The sequence below is a fragment of the Lontra canadensis genome, unplaced genomic scaffold, assembly GCF_010015895.1.
Source record: "Lontra canadensis isolate GAN:19392208 unplaced genomic scaffold, GSC_riverotter_1.0 scaffold20, whole genome shotgun sequence".
Lineage (NCBI taxonomy): Eukaryota > Metazoa > Chordata > Mammalia > Carnivora > Mustelidae > Lontra > Lontra canadensis.
The window spans coordinates 5,721,677-5,737,766 of NW_022631014.1; the positions used below are offsets into that span (position 1 = coordinate 5,721,677).

General features: G+C 42.5%; 1 pseudogene; it reads right to left on the reverse strand.

The window, feature by feature from the left end:
• Positions 1-10,172: 10,172 nt before the first annotated feature.
• Positions 10,173-10,918, reverse strand: LOC116869805 (annotated as a pseudogene).
• Between the last annotated feature and the right edge of the window lie 5,172 nt (positions 10,919-16,090).

Here is a 16,090-nt window from a genome sequence, read left to right on the forward strand (position 1 = left end):
CCTGAGCCGAAGGCAGAGGCTTAACCCACTGAGCCACTCAGGCACCCCTGTATTGGTGTTTTAATACAAAAACATCTCCTCTCTATTTCCAGTTCATCAAAAGAGTATGGAAATTTAAGTGCTGATGTTATTATAATATTATAATGATTATTTTTACCTGTATGGCTTACATAAGAAGGAAATGCTTACAAAGACTTTCCTTACACCAAGACTTTTTTTTTAAGATTTTATTTATTTAATTGTCAGAGAGAGAGAGAGAAGAGCACAAGCAGAGGTAGAGGCAGGCACAGGGAGAAGCAGACTCCCAGGTGAGCAAGAAGCCTGATGCGGGACTCTACCCTAGACCCTGGGATCATGACCTGAAGGCAGACACTTAACTGACTGAGCCACCCACGTGTCCCTACACCAAGACTTAAAAGCCGCTTGAGATCACTATAACCAGATTAGTGAGGTCATGTCAGTTAATTATCACAAGGTTGAGGAGCAGAGGCATGTTCTTTAAATTAAAGGACTTTAAATAAAAGATCTGTTCTGTAGCACATAATATCTAGTAAATTTAAGAAACATTAATAGTGTTAAAGTTTCAAGTTACTAATCTTTGTATCTATTAAAGAAAAACGATCTGGGCGCCTGGGTGGCTCAGTGGGTTAAGCCTCTGCCTTCAGCTCAGGTCATGGTCCCAGGGTCCTGGGATCGAGCCCCGCATTGGGCTCTCTGCTCTGCAGGGAGCCTGCTTCCTCCTCTCTCTCTCTGCCTGCCTCTCTGCCTACTTGTGATCTCTGTCTGTCAAATAAATAAATAAAATCTTTAAAAAAAAAAAAAAGAAAAAACTTTCAAGATTACAGGAAACATTTTGCCATTCTTAGTAAACCTATGTTGGACAGAAGCTCAGCTTTATTATGACAAGATAAAGAATAATCATAAAATTAACTTAAATATTATGATAAATGACATATAAGTATTTTCTACCCTTTCTTATCCTTTCTCAATAAAGGGCAATGACTTAAATCAGTGTTTTGAATTTTCTAAAGTCCCCGTATTAATAGTTTCTTTACTTAAAACTTTTATTAAGTGACATTGAAATTATTGCAACTCTAATTTTAAACCAAGCTGAATGAAAGAATCTAAGACTTATAATGATTTATTTCTCCATTAGCAACGTTTTTTTTTCTTTCGTCATAAAAATTCAATTGAAAGGGGCATAGTAACGCAGCCATTCTTATCTTTTTTTGATGAGTGAATAAATTTGTATAACCTTTTGAAAAGGCAATTTGAATACATCAAGAGCCTAATATTAGTTATCTATTGTTACATTAAAAATTACCAAAAAAACAAAAAAAACCCACAACAGCAGACATTTTCATCTTACAGATTCTGTGGGTTAGGAATTCAGGAGTAGCTTATCTTGGTAGCTCCGGCTGGGTCTTTCATGACGTTGAAGTCAATATGTTGGCTAGGGCTGCATTCATGTACAGGCTTGTCTAGGGCTATAGGGTATGTTTCCAAAAGGACTTCCTTGCCTGCTGTGGAACGGAGTGTCTGGAGCAGCCTATTAGCAGATGTCCCCACATGGACCTCTCCACAGAGGTGCTTGACAACCATTGTCACAACACATCAGTTGGCTTCCCCAGGGACAAGTATGCCAAGAGAAAGCAAGCAAGAAGTCACTGGCTGGTTCCAACATAGTCTCCAAAGTCACACCCATCATTTCTGCCCTACTCTATGCATTAGAAGTGAGTCACTCTGAAACCCAAAATATTTTATATGTTAATTGAATTTAAATTTTTAAAATGTTAAAAAGAAAAAAAGTGAGTCACTAAGTTCATCTCATTCTCAAGAGGAGGGGAATTAAGAGCCATCTCTTGAAGAAATGAGTAATCAAAGAAATTTTAGATATATTTTTAAACCACAGCAAGCTCTAAAGTATTTTGGAAAGTTATCCAACATACACACACACACACGCACACACACACACTTTTATGCTATTGTTCATTGCAGTGGTATTTACAAAACAGAATTGTAAAAACCTGCCATATCCAATGGTCTAGAAAATGCTGAGTAAAACAAGACATCTACATGTTACATAGCAACTTCAAATAATGTTTTCCAAGAGTATTTAACAGCATGTGCATGTGCAAAGACTTCTTAAATTATAACATTAAATGGGAAAAGCATTATGTGGAAAACATAAACAGAAAAATATTTAGAAGAAATAAATCAAAATGTTAAAACCAGTTGCCTTTGGGTATTAGAGTCTAGTGTTAGTATTCTCCTCTCTCCAATTTTCAGGATTTTCACATAAAAAGCATCCAGGTTCCTCTATTCCCAACTTACAGTGTACTTGCATGTAATCTGTATACAATGCTCTTTTTTTTTTAAGATTTTTATTTATTTATTTGACAGTAAAAGACACAGCAAGAGAGGGAACACAAGCAGCGGGAGGGGGAGAGGGAGAAGCAGGCATCCTGCCCAGCAGGGTGCCCGATGCAAGGCTCCATCCCAGGACCCTGGGATCATGACCTAAGCTGAAGGCAAACGTTTAATGGCTGAGCCACCTGGGAGCCCTTATAATGCTCTTTTAAAACTTACTAGTATGTTTATTAAACAATTTCCTAACTTTTTAAAAAAAGATTTATTTTTTCATTTGACAGAGAGAGAGGGAGAGAGAGACAGAGGGAAAGAGAGAGAGCACAAGCAGGGGGAGGGGTAGAGGAAGAGGGAGAAGCAGGCTCCCTGTTGAGCCACTGAGCAGGGAGCCCGCATTGGGCTCCCCCAGGACCCTGGGATCATGACCTGAGCCAAAGGCAGATGCTTAACTGACTGAGCTACCCAGATGCCCTTCCTAACTTTTAACAGGAGAATGTCTTCACTCCTTCCAAAATTATCAAATTAGTGATTTTTTTCATCATAAAATCTCAATCTGAAAGACACAACAAAATAGACATTCCTGTTCATTGCTGATAGTGGGGAGATAGCCTACATCCCCTTCCACAAGGGATCTTGTTATGTTCAGGTGAGGTGCTGGGACAAGACAAGGTATGTGCAATGGAGTCCAGGCCTCAGTACAAGCCAGGTGGATAGCTGACTCCAGACAGGGATTCATAAGAGAGGCCCCTTGCAGATCTGTTTTGTAGAAAATCCTTAGGTGAGTGGCTCAGAGAAGGCTATACATGAGTTGCAATGTGAGTTCGTATGAGCTGTGCTGGTACAGAGGCCTGCTTCCAGTCCAGGGATTTAGGTCAGACCCACCCTCGCTTCTTCTGTTCCTTACACTCAGCCTCCACCCACCCCATTCCATCCATGTTCCCATCACAGACGATTGTAACAGATACTTTATGCACTCCACCAAGATATGGAATCCTCCTTACTGCTCTGAGCATCCATCCCCCAGCCTCTGGGTGCTTTTGCAAAAGCTGGTGCCTGCACCTTTCTTCAGTGATTTCTTTCAAGCTACTGGACTGTTCCAGCTGCCAACACAGGCAGCTGAAAATGTTCGGGAGTTCACATCTGATCCTCTCGTACCAAACGCTTGCCCCCAACACACACGTGCACTCACACATACACACACACACACACACACACACACACACAGAGCAGTCTTTAGCCAATGACTGATGGAAGTAGGAGTTTGAATGCCTAGCTCCCTTGTCGCCAAGCCAGGACAATCTTGAGGTATAATTTATGCTTACAGCTTCTCTGGGGGATCAGTCTGAGGCTGGGAGTTGGTCTGAAATACCACCGGATTGGTGTCTTTCCTTCCCTATCCTACTTCCCCACAGGCTTTCCAATTCTCCTGGGAGCTCTTTCTTAATGAACCCTTTGTATAAACCAGGAGAAGCAGGGAAACCGAGAAAGCTAAGCATTCCAAAAATAAGGGGGTGTCAGCAGAGTTGGGTGCTACTGAGGTCACACAAGGCAAGAATGGAGAACTGGCCACTGAATTTGCTCCACTGAAGTCATGGGTGCCCCTGACAAGTGTTTAATGTTAACGGGGGCTGTGAGGGCGGGAGCTGACTAAGGAATGAGTAGCACAAAGGAAGAGGAGAAAGCTGTCATGTTTGGCCATGAACAGACGCAGAATAAAAGGAGAGTGGCTTGAAAGGAATTTGGGACAAGGGGAATCTTTGTAAGAACATGTTTATATAGTGATAGGAAAGATTCAGTAGAGAAAGAGCAATAGATAGTGTATGAGAGAAAGAGAAAACAGAAAGAACAGAGTGTGAATGGGCAAGGAGGGATAGGATAGAGATCTCCCAAAATGTACTTATGCTTCCCCAAAGGCCCCAGTTCTTAAAACCCTAATGCTTGTTGTCCTGCCCAGCAACCCACTTCTGACCCTTTCCCAGGGAAAGGAAATGCATTCATTTTTCACCATGACTCACCCCTCCTCAAACAACAGATTGAAAGATTTCCTGCTAAAGCTCACATAAAAACCATAATAAACCTCCTTGCAATTACTTGGTTCTCATGCCGTGCATGGTCTTGAATAATGGTCAGGGTTGGTAGAGGAAGAAACTTGATTTTTAAAAGCAAAACTCCTCCTCCCTCCTCCTGTGGACTTCTGTGACCTCTGTGGAAGTAAGCTGCTCAAATCTTTCAAGAGAGAACTTGCTGTAAGGAATGTGGTTAGTTGACTACCTTCAGGTGCTACATCTTTGAGATCCATCCCAGGATTCACACAGAGGCCAGGCTATTCCCAGGTTGCTCCCAACCAATGACTGAGCACAACAGGGCGAATAGAGCCAAGACTTCCTGGCCAGCACAGGACTCCTCTCAATGGCAGTCTTCACTCTCAAGTTCCCTACCAGCCTGATCTAGACTTTCTCAGTGCTGCATTGCAATCTCAGGTTCTTTCTCCAGATCCTCCTTTCTACACCCTCTCCTTCTGCAGGTGTCACACGTGCAGCATGGTCTGAAGAGATTAATTTGTCCTGTGACCTCTGCCCTTTCTCTCCCTCAGGTATTTCCAGCACCAAAACTCTTGCATTTCTCATTCTGTCTTGGTGTATGCTTCCTGCAGGACCCAAACTGACACCTATTCCTCTTCCTTTAGATATCCAACATACGTCCCAAGATTAGGATTATGTCTAGCTCACCATTTTGATGATTTTTCATAAATTGCACTTCAGCCAAAGACTTGGCATCTGTAGAAATATTAAATCAAATTTTTGTACTTTCAAGAAGTAGATGATTAATAAATTGTTGTTATTATTGATAGCTATGCTCATTTTATAAATGATTATTATAACCTCCAAAGAATCTGGCATCAACTCATATCTGTCTGTTCCCTATTGAGTAAGCATAGTTCAATAGATTGTTATTCTTGTTTGCTCTTTTCCAACAAAGAAATCACAGTGTTCAGTTGCCAAATGAATAGACCGGAATAATGTCATGATACAAACAGAGCAAAGAATGCCACCCAGGCATTCTCTACCCATAGGGTTCTTGGCTACAAGCAAAAATTAACTTAAGCAATAGGCAATTTTTCAACATGATATAGGGTAGTGGGAAGGAGACTGACAGGGTACCAGAAACCATGGCACAGGCTTGGGAATGGATTGAAAAAAAACAAGGGAGCTCTGAGGATCAAGATGTTGGGAATGTAAATACTCAGCAATCATTTCATGGTGGAAAATCCTGGACAGTACTGTATTAGCATTTTGGCCCTTGATGCAAAAAGTCACCTTCAACCACCTCTGATACCCGTGTGTCCAACAGGTTCGGCTCACATCAAACAGCTGCCATGTAGCTGCACCAGAGAAAGTGAGAGAAGAGGTCCAGGAAGTTCACCTTGCGGGGGCGGGGCACAGACACTATTTCTACCAGGGCTACAAACAAAGGGGAGAAGGAATTCCTTCCGAGGAAATTAAGGTGGTATTATGCATGTGCTAAATGCGGGGAAGATGAAAATTAAGCAGGCAAATTCCAGCACACATTCCTAGATCCCAAACCAGCCCTTTTCCATCACCTGAAGGCATGGGAAGTTTATTCAAAGGAAATAAGAGAGCAGTGGTTCTCAACTTTGGCTGATGGAAGAATCATCTGGGGAGCTTTTACAAATCCTAATGCTCAGGTCAAAACCCAAACCAATTAAATAAGAGTTTGGGGGGTGGGACCCAAGCATCAGTACCTTGTAAAGCTCCCCAGATGATTCTAATGTGCAGCCAAGGTTGAGAACAACCCTATTAGTAGAAAGCCCAATACACAAAACAGACAATGCAGCCGTGCCCCAGTTGGGCGGGAGATTGGCACTCTTCCCGTCCCACTGGTCCCTGAGGCACCTCTGAGGAAACCTTCTATACTAGCACTTAAGACGGGTTATAATTGTACATTTGTTGACTCCTATTATCCTACACCCAAATCCACTCTGTCAGTTTGGCTCAAGCTTCAAGAGATAATCAGAATCTGACTATCTCCCCCGCCACAGCTCTGGCCCATGCCAACATCCTGTCCTCCTTGGACGCTATGACAGCTTCCTAATGGGTCTTCCTGCTTCTACCCTTGCCCCCCACAATCTGCTGTCAACGCAGCAATGCGAGTGATGCTTGTATCACACAAACTAGAGCATGGCCCTCCTCTGCCCAAAACCGTGAGGGGGCTCCCATTTTGCTCAGAGTAAAGGCCAAAACCTCTGAGCACTACACCAGTGGTCAGCACATTTTTTAGTAAATATTTCAGGCTGTGTAGGCCATATGGTCTCTGTCACAACCACTCAACTCTGCCGTGGTAGCCAGAAAGCAGCCCTAGATGATGTGTAAATGAACAAGCATGGCCATGTGCCAAGAAAACGATGTACAAAAACAAGCAGAGGGGCTGGATTTGGTCTCCCAGGCTGCTACGGGCCAACCCTTGCTGTACAAATCAGACCCTGATGCAGTTTTGGCCTGATACCTTCGTGTCCTCCTCCTCGCTCTCTCCTTTCCAGTCATACCAGATCCCTGAAGATGCTGGAATGCTCCAGATACTCTGCTGCCTTAGCGAGTGGGTTCTATGTCCCCTCTGTCCTTGAAGCTTTCCCTTTGGCCACCTGTCCCCTTGTTCAAGCCTTTGTACAAATCCTACCTTCTCAATCAAGCCCATTGGGACATCCTATTTAATTGAGCACCTTCCTCCCCACCTCCACCCCCATGGCACCCTACCTCACCTTTACTCTTTCCCCCTCTAATTTCCTTCTCTGATTTTCTTTCCATAGCACCTCTCACTCTTAAGTATAGTTTACAATTTATTTATTAAACCATTTACTGTCATTCTGGAATGTAAACTGCCCAAGTGTGGAGTATCTGTCAGGGTTCAATCAGAGCAGCAGAACCACTATGAGAAATGGGATCTATTGTATGGATTGGTTGGTAGGCAGTTATGAGAGCAGGTGGGGCAAGCTGAGCAGGCTACTGCCTCTACTTCTGCCTGGAACCTGAAGTCACCACGAGTTAACGATTCAGGAAGGAATCCTGGATGTGCACGAGCACAGGAACAGCGTGGAATTCACAAGGACAAATACAGACAAACTGGAACCTATGACTGCCACTCACTGACTCAAACTCAGTGCTGGGGGGATCTGCAGGAGAGTTGGGCCCATTTGCCATAAGCAGCACCACGCTGGGCTCAGGCCACAAAAAAGCAGGAGCTTCCCAGCAGGACCCAAAGATCACCCAATAGCCCGCTAGGAAGGCCATCGCACAGATCAGCTCCAACATGCTCGAGCTCCAGCGGTGCCTGGCGCCCTGCACTGACCTTCAGGGGCTCATGGCTGCAGCTTTTCTCCTGCCTTTCATATCTTATGCAGATCTCTCCTATGGATATGCCTGACCCAGAGCCCTACAGAGAGGAAATTCTGGGAAACGCAGTTCCAGCCTAGATAAGTTGGCACATTATAAAGCCACCACAGGCAGGAATAATATTGTCTGTTTGTTTTACTGATGAATCAGAATCCCAAGGACTTAAAACACTGGCTGGCACATTATAGGTGCTTAAAAAACAGTGGGTGAATGGATGAGGGATACTTTGATGGTTATTTGATTCATGCCAGTCCTCTACTAGTATGTACGTTCATGAGAACATACAGCACCTGTTTTACGCCGACCATTGTAACATCAGCACCTAGCACACGTTCACTCTCGCCATTCCAAGAAACACTTCCCAGTAGCCAAAAGAGATACCTGATGATCTCTGCAAGAATGCCAAAGGGTAGCCAACACAGACCCACGGCAACATTTCCTAAAGTCCTTTCTCCAAATTCCAAAGACGCCCCAAGGCTTTGGCCTCCCTTCCTCAGCTCACAATGCACCCCCCCAAATTACTCCCTCACCACTCTTCCCCACACACACTTCACCTTACATGGATCCTTCTCTCCCTCACCTTTCAACGTAAATCTCCTCATTCCCTAACACTCCAACCACCACCAAGCACCTAGCACACATCAGAAGACCACAGTGAGCTGGCAGATTCACTCTTCCTTAGATTTTATATATGTGTGAGTGTATACATACGTGTGCATGTAATTGTAATCTGTTTATTACATACTATTAATATATATTAAATATATTTTATTTTCTCCCTCCTACTGAATGAATGAACAAAGAAACGAACAAAGCAAGTGAATGAGTGAATTGGAAAACCAGTGATCTAAACTATTTTTCTTCCTTTTAGCAGCCCTGCAATTGCAGGACCTCTTTCCTGACAGTAGGACTGGGAACACATGACAAATTAAGTCCCTTGGATATTCATGTGATAAAATCAAACCAAGTGATATTTCAAAGATATATAGATAGATAGATAGATGAAATATACATATTATATATGTACACATATTATATATATAGTATGAACACATAGTGGATGGAAATATTTTGAAAACTATTGGATCATAACATTAAAAGTAGAAGAAATCAAGATTATTGAGAAAATTATACAGATGTTAGGAGATATGAATTTGTCATTTAAAATATTTTGTAAAGATGATTTATTTCATGCTTTTATGCTTATATTATCTATTAAGTAATAGTAATAAAGTCAAAGTTATTGACTTCATAAAAAGTTACTGACTTTCACAAAAAGAAATAGGCAATATAAAAATATTTTTTGACTTCGAAACACTACATTTATGTAAATATAGACATATATGCATATATACAAACATACATGCAAGATATATATATATACACGTGTGTGTGTGTGTATAATGTTTATATTCAGGAAGAGAGGTCTAAAATTTATCCCTGATAACTCACAAAGTGATAATCCTCAGGCAAAAATAATCCAGCTTTAGCCTTCTTCAAACAAAGAATTAAATGTTCTCTGGATATAATAAACAACCGAGGACAAAGAAGAGGGCTGTGCATCTCTGGCACATTTCAAGCAGAGCAAAGAAATTCCCAGGAAATCCCCAACCCACTGCCACATTTATTGTGAGCCAGGGTCAAATCAGGAGGGAGGTGAGTTGTGCACCCTTAATACCTCTTGAAGCTTTGTTCCTAGAACAAAGATAAAGACTTGCCCTAGACTTCACCCCCAAATCAGGGAACAACTTCAGATTATCTAAAAGATGATCCAATATGTATGAATAATGATAAAGCCAAGGGGTTTGCAAGCAATTGATTCGGGAATCAGTCATCTCCAGAATAAGCTTCCCTGTCTTCCCTGAGACAGACTATGCAAATAGTCTTCACTAGTTTTCCCCTCACTCTAGAGTGGCTAATTCAGACAGCTTTGGTGTTGCTTATAACACAAACCACTGTGAATTGGTGGATGAGGTCCCTGCAGTCTCAAAATGGACTGTTTCTCCCTGAGGAAAGAGCAGTGCTCAGCAATGAGTGAGCTACTGACACAGACACCTGTAAAAGCCAACAATGACTCATTGTTAAGTGGTCATCTTAAAAGAACCATGTTATGAATCAATTTGCAACCAATTCTCTAAAAATGAAAGCCCTGACTAACCTAGTTCAATGAATCATAGAAATCCAGAGGAACAATGTGAAAAATTAAGAAAGAGTGAATCACCCTAATAGAGAACAGAGGTGAGAGGAGAATGTGGTATGATTGAGTCAAATTTCATGGCTGAATTTTGAGTGAGAAACCAAGGAAGACACATTATGCTCCCATTATTGACAGGGGAACACTGGTTTGTTTTTCTTTTTTTAAGTCTGATCTTATTTATTTGTAACTCTAGAAAAATTTCATTTTTGACTGGCCTCAGACTTAGAGGTAGAAGCTCTCAGGGAAGACAGCCTCTGTTCCTCGGCATTCTGTTGCTGGCGTTTTCCTTTGGTCTCCTTCCTTCTCTTGACCGGAAGTTTAGCCTGTCCTGCAGCCTCTTCCTTGTCTTACTTGGTGAGCTGTTTCTTCAGAGCAATACACTGACGTTTCTGTTGGAGGGCACATGGAGTAACAAGGTGCTGAGTCTTGGGCGCTTTGGTTCTAGGTTTCTTAGCTTCTTTATTCAGGGACTTTCTCACAATATGCAGGTGGACATCGTCTTCCTGAGAGAGACTGAAAATCTTGTGGATCCTGCTAGCTCCTTTGCATGCCAAGTGACGAGTCACAGCAGTAAGCCCAGGAATGTCCTTCTCCCCCTTTTATTTTACAATGACCAAGCTGGGATCACTGAGATTGCATCCACAATGCGACCCCGAGCAGGTTTGCACTTTCTCTCTCCAGTCAGTCCTCCTTGGTCTGTAGCACAAATGCCCCTCACTCAGCAGCAGGGGGACACGGCCATGGGTCAGGGCAGCCTGCTTCATGGTGAAGCCTTGTCATCGCCACCACGGATTAAGACCACGTCACCCTTCCCTTCTTCATCCACAGCAGCAGAAGCAGCTTCTGTGGCCTTATGCTTCTCATAAAAGGTACAAAGTTTGCATTCATCATCCATTTCAATGAGTTTCTGGCGGCAAGTCGCTGGGAAAAAGATGTTCAGCTCCATCCTGAAGCAGCCTACCACCTTCCAGGAGCCACAAAAAAGAGAAGGAGCATTGTTTTGTTTTGTTTTGTTTTGAAAGATTTTATTTATTTATCTGACAGACAAAGATCACAAGTAGGCAGAGAGGCAGGCAGAGAGAGAGTGGGAAGGAGGCTCCCCGCTGAGCAGAGAGCCCTAGGTGGGGCTTGATCCCAGGACCCTGGGACTGTGACCTGAGCTGAAGGCCGAGGCTTAACCCACTGAGCCACCCAGATGCCCCAGGAGCATTGTTTTTAAATGGTGAGAGGTACCTGTCTCCTCTGACAGTGCTCAACACTTCCTAGATGCATGACCTAAGTTATTCACTCAGAGAATGTGAGCAAGTCCCTTTGGCCTTATAATAATAATCATCATTTGGAAATAATGAACTTGACTTTCACTTTGAAATAAGGCATTGAAAGAACAGAAAGTTCCACTACTCACTCTCCTGCGTTTTCTACTTTACACAAGAGAAGGAGGAGATGACTCAGCTTCCTCTAAGTTCTGGCCATCTCCATTTCTTCACCTTACTTCTACATACACGGTAAAAATCCTGTACTCATTCAGCAAATACTTATAGAGCATGTACTCTGTGTCAAATACTTTGGACAAACAAACATAACCTATTCTGCCAAATTATTATTAAATGTATTTTTTTCCAATTGTGTTTCTGACATTTTTCTTTGGCTTGAAAGTATATTTGCAACAATTCTTTAAATTTAACTTAAGGATATCTTGCATTTAGAGCAAACTATTTTGCACAATAATCTTCCCATTCCTAAGTTTCCTATCTTTAGGTCAGCTAAACTTCAACTTTGAGTCATTTTTTTAGGCAACTTTCTTTGGTAGCTACATAGCTTATTGTTTCAGATAGACAGATAGATAGATGATAGATAAATGCAATTTATATATATATGCAAGAATAAACTTCTTGTTTTCTATATATATTCTATAATATATTTCTGTATATTTATATATTTATTATAATATAAATTATTTTAAATTTAATTATACATAATATATAATTAATTTAAATTATAAATTTATATATATAAATTATATATATATATGCAAGAATAAAATTCTTGTTCCATTCTTATACCAAATCTTTGCCCATATATCCCTGTGAACTATGCTCTTCTAAACTTTAATACTATAGAGGCACTTGGGTGGCTCATTCAGTTGACCATCTTAAGTGGCTCATCCCAAGGTCCTGGGATTAGCCCCATGTAGGGCTCCCGGCTCAGTGGGGAGTCTGCTTCTCCTTCTCTCTCTGCATGTCGCTCACCCACTCATGCTCTCTCTCACCCATTCTCTCTCTCTCTCTTCAAATAAATAAATAAAATCTTTAAAAAATACTTTAATACTATAGAGAGAATATCGCAGAGAACTAGGATTTGCTTCCTTCACAGGCCACCTGATATTCTCCCCGGATACTTTGGAAGAATTGAAAATGTTTAAAAATAACCAGGATGTGTCTAGATACATTTTCATTAATACAGACAGATGCTGCATGAGTGATTTCTACATCCATAATCAGGGCTCCCAGAGATCAGGCAAGTTTTCTTCTATCATGTATCTGAATGTCACTCTCACCCCTTTGCTCTGATCTCCTTTTCAGAAACCTCAATTACCTCTGTTTAATCACTACCTTCTGATCCTAAGCTATTCATTTGTCATTAAACTTTTTGTCCTTTTTCTCTCTGTCCTCAAAGTGGGTTCTCCATTTTTCTCTCCTCTATTGGTTTTTCTGGGTTTTCCCTACTTATTCAGCCCTGAGGAAAGTAAGGCTTACCTTGGCCTAGTGTTTCCCCCACCAACTGAAAGGATGGGCTTACTGATTTCTTCAGACTGTCCTTGGAATTCTTCTGTCAGATTATGATGCAGAGGGCCGGTTGATGTCAATGTCTATTTCCTATGCAGCCTCGAGTACATGGTATGCAGTGGGAGCCAAGGGTATTCCCAACGGAGAAATTTCTCCACACAGCTTCTTCCCATTGTTGGTGAAGCTGCAGAACCTCCAGCGTTTGGCTTAGGGCTTGCTGTTTGCCAGGCATCCGTGCCAGCTAACAGCTGTGCCCCTGCCCGCTCCCGTCTTGGTCCCGCTGCCAGCCAAATCAGGCACTAGCCTCCCTGCTGGGTGCATTCCCCGTGGCTGTGGTCTGAAACCAGCTGCCTCCCATTGCTGTTAGTTCTAGTTCTCCAGGCTGCTGGAGTAGAAGAGAAACCCCAACATGGGCTCTCTAGGACCCCAGGACCAGTGTTGCACATTTCCTCTCTGTACTGCATGGAATGGGGAGAGTGAAGTCAACCAAGCTCTCCTCCCTGACTGCATCTGAGTGTGGCAGCCCCTGCTGAGCTGCCCCCTGCCCAGAATAATGACTGCGCTCACAAACCCTGGAGATTGCCTTTGCCATGAACCCATGCTGAACTGAGCTACAAAACAAAATCCACCGCATGCATTTTAAATCCTGTATCGAGTTCACCAATACACCACATATTATCACCTAGAAACCATGGCATTGCAGCATTATTTTGCAATAGTGTTGGTTCTTCTCTAGGTACATTTCAATATTCTCCCCTCGGAACACATGACAAGGCTGGAAAGTGATCTTCTCTCCTTCTTTGCCAAAACTGTCTTCCTACTATTCTCCTAGTCCTAAACCTAACTGAGGTGTCCTAGGTCAGCAGTCCATAGCCCAGGCTTCTATAAGAGACACACAGATGCACAGACTGTTTGACTTCGCGTGCACAAACACAGACAACCCTTTGCAATAACATTGTCAGAGTTTGCGAAGTGCTTGCACCTAAGCTATTTCCCCTACTCTTCATGAGTTCTGTAGAAGAGAGAAAACACGAATATCTCCATCTCATGGATCACAGGAATGTGCTCAGATACCTTTACAGCTCTGCCCTGCCACCACCTTTGTCCTGGACATTTCTGATAAGTCCCCATTACTTACGTCTCCCCAGACTCTGGCAATCTCTCCAGGCTGACTTCCAAATTTGCTTGCTCTGGCTTGCAGGTTCTCTGTTGCTGTTCCTTCACTTTGGGTCACTGGACTAGGAGTGGGCATTTCAGACATCCCCTTGCTCCCTGCCCTCCTTCCTGTAGCTTGTAGCCCTGGTTCCAGTCCCACTTTGCTCCACGCTCTCCGCTGTGAGCCAGCCCACCCATTCCTACACTGAGTCTGGAAAATCAATCTGGGCTGAGCGCTGGACTCCCCAGTCACCTAGAAGAGGAGACAAATGTAGATGTGTAAATTAGGCCCCAGAGGAGGCAGAATATACAATGAATACATGATCTGCCAGGCCAGGCAGCCCAACTTAGAAACACAACCAAGTCATCTATAAAGAGTGTGACCCGGACAAATGTCTTAACCTTTTCCAGTCTCTATTTCTCAACTACTAAAAAGATATAATGATAATACATCTTCCTCCCAAAGACTTTTTGCAAATATCAAATGAGATGGGTATAAGTTAAATGCTAAGACTATTGCCTGGGCCTTGGTAAGCTGTCATAAATATTAACTGTCATCATTACTATTATTATTAATAAGGCTAAAGAATGAGTAATGGCAGAGCTAGGAATTATATCTTTCTCTATCTCTTCATTTCACTTGTAATAGCACATAATTATAGAAAATTAGTACATGATGGTAGACAGAAATGGTCACTTAATTGCTTTTGACTAAATGTGGAGAGGTTTGATTACTTTAAGAGCTTACTAGAGGTCAGAAGAATATTACTTGCCCTAGATAAATATTACTTAGCAGTTCCTATTATTTTAGTAGACATCTCTGACAGGGAGCTCTAAAGAAAATATCACTACTGGTAAGTGAGTTGAAACATATTTTCTCTGTCCTTATTGTAAGCAAATAAATGTTATTAAATCCAATGGCTTTCCCATGGACTTACGGTGACACACTGCTAAGAGTCTGGGTAGAATTCCTCTCTCTGGCAGGTAAGCTTTGGGAATACTGCACATAGCTATCCATGCAATTAACATATGTGATTATGCAGTAGTCTCCTTGGAAGCTGAATATGGCTTAAAGAGGCAGTGGTATTTTTGATGGCCCTTGACATAAAGGTTACTTCAGAATCTTTCCTGAAGTAGTGCTATCCATTAGATTCCATGGTCCAGAGACAGGCTTTCAAAGCAGCCCACAATACACGTGTCAAGGTCCGTCAGGTAATACATTATGTGTGTTCCAAGGGAGCCATATTAGCACTTCCAGTTTTTCTCAATAGCATATCTGTAGTAGGTTTTTAATTTTATTTGATGGACAAATTGGCCAATGTGTTTATCGTGAGCCACAGGCTTTATGGATTTTGACAGATTATCTTTTGATAGCTTGTAGCAGACACTGCTCCAGGAGAGGCGATGTGTTCTTGCTCAGATGAGACACTGATCTCACATTTGCAAGCTTTTAAGGCATGCTTCCAGACTTCTTGGCAGGGAGGAAAACTCTGGGGCAACTAGAGCTCTAAACTAATCCAGATAATCCCTATCTAAAACGCTTAGTTATGGTTCCTCGGAGTTTACCAGCACAGTGGTTTGCACTCTGTTGTCCCAAGGTGCAGCTGGGTGTGATTTTATTCTGACAATGACCCCAGAAAGATGTAAAACCTGTGGCAAATTGAACATTAGGCAAGCAAACCTAATTTAGATGAGAGTATAACTACTCTGGCCCAGGGACTGTGATAAACATTTCACATTCATGAGCTCATTTGATTCTCATTACAAGGCTGTCATGCGGGTGCTGTTATTAAGCCCATTTAAAGATGAGGAAACTGAAACTCAAAAGGGTTGAGCAACTTGCTCAAAGCCAAACTATAAGCAAGATGAGGAGGAGGACTTAGCCAGACTGATTCTAGAACCCCAGCTGTCTGTTAACCGAACCAGCCGTACTTGCCTTCCTTTCTTCCGAATCTAGAATATGCCCAAACAAATCCCACACTGGAGTCCTTGCCAACCCAGTGCCTCAGCTGAGCGTACTCTTCTCACTGACGGCTTCTTGTCTCTTGCAGCTCGGCGTACATATTCCCTCCTTGGAGAGGGCTTCTCTATCACATAGGATGGTCAGAGTTGTCTCAAACAAGGAACAACAAAGCCGGGGTAGTTATCCATCATCCCCCATCCACCACCAGCTGAGG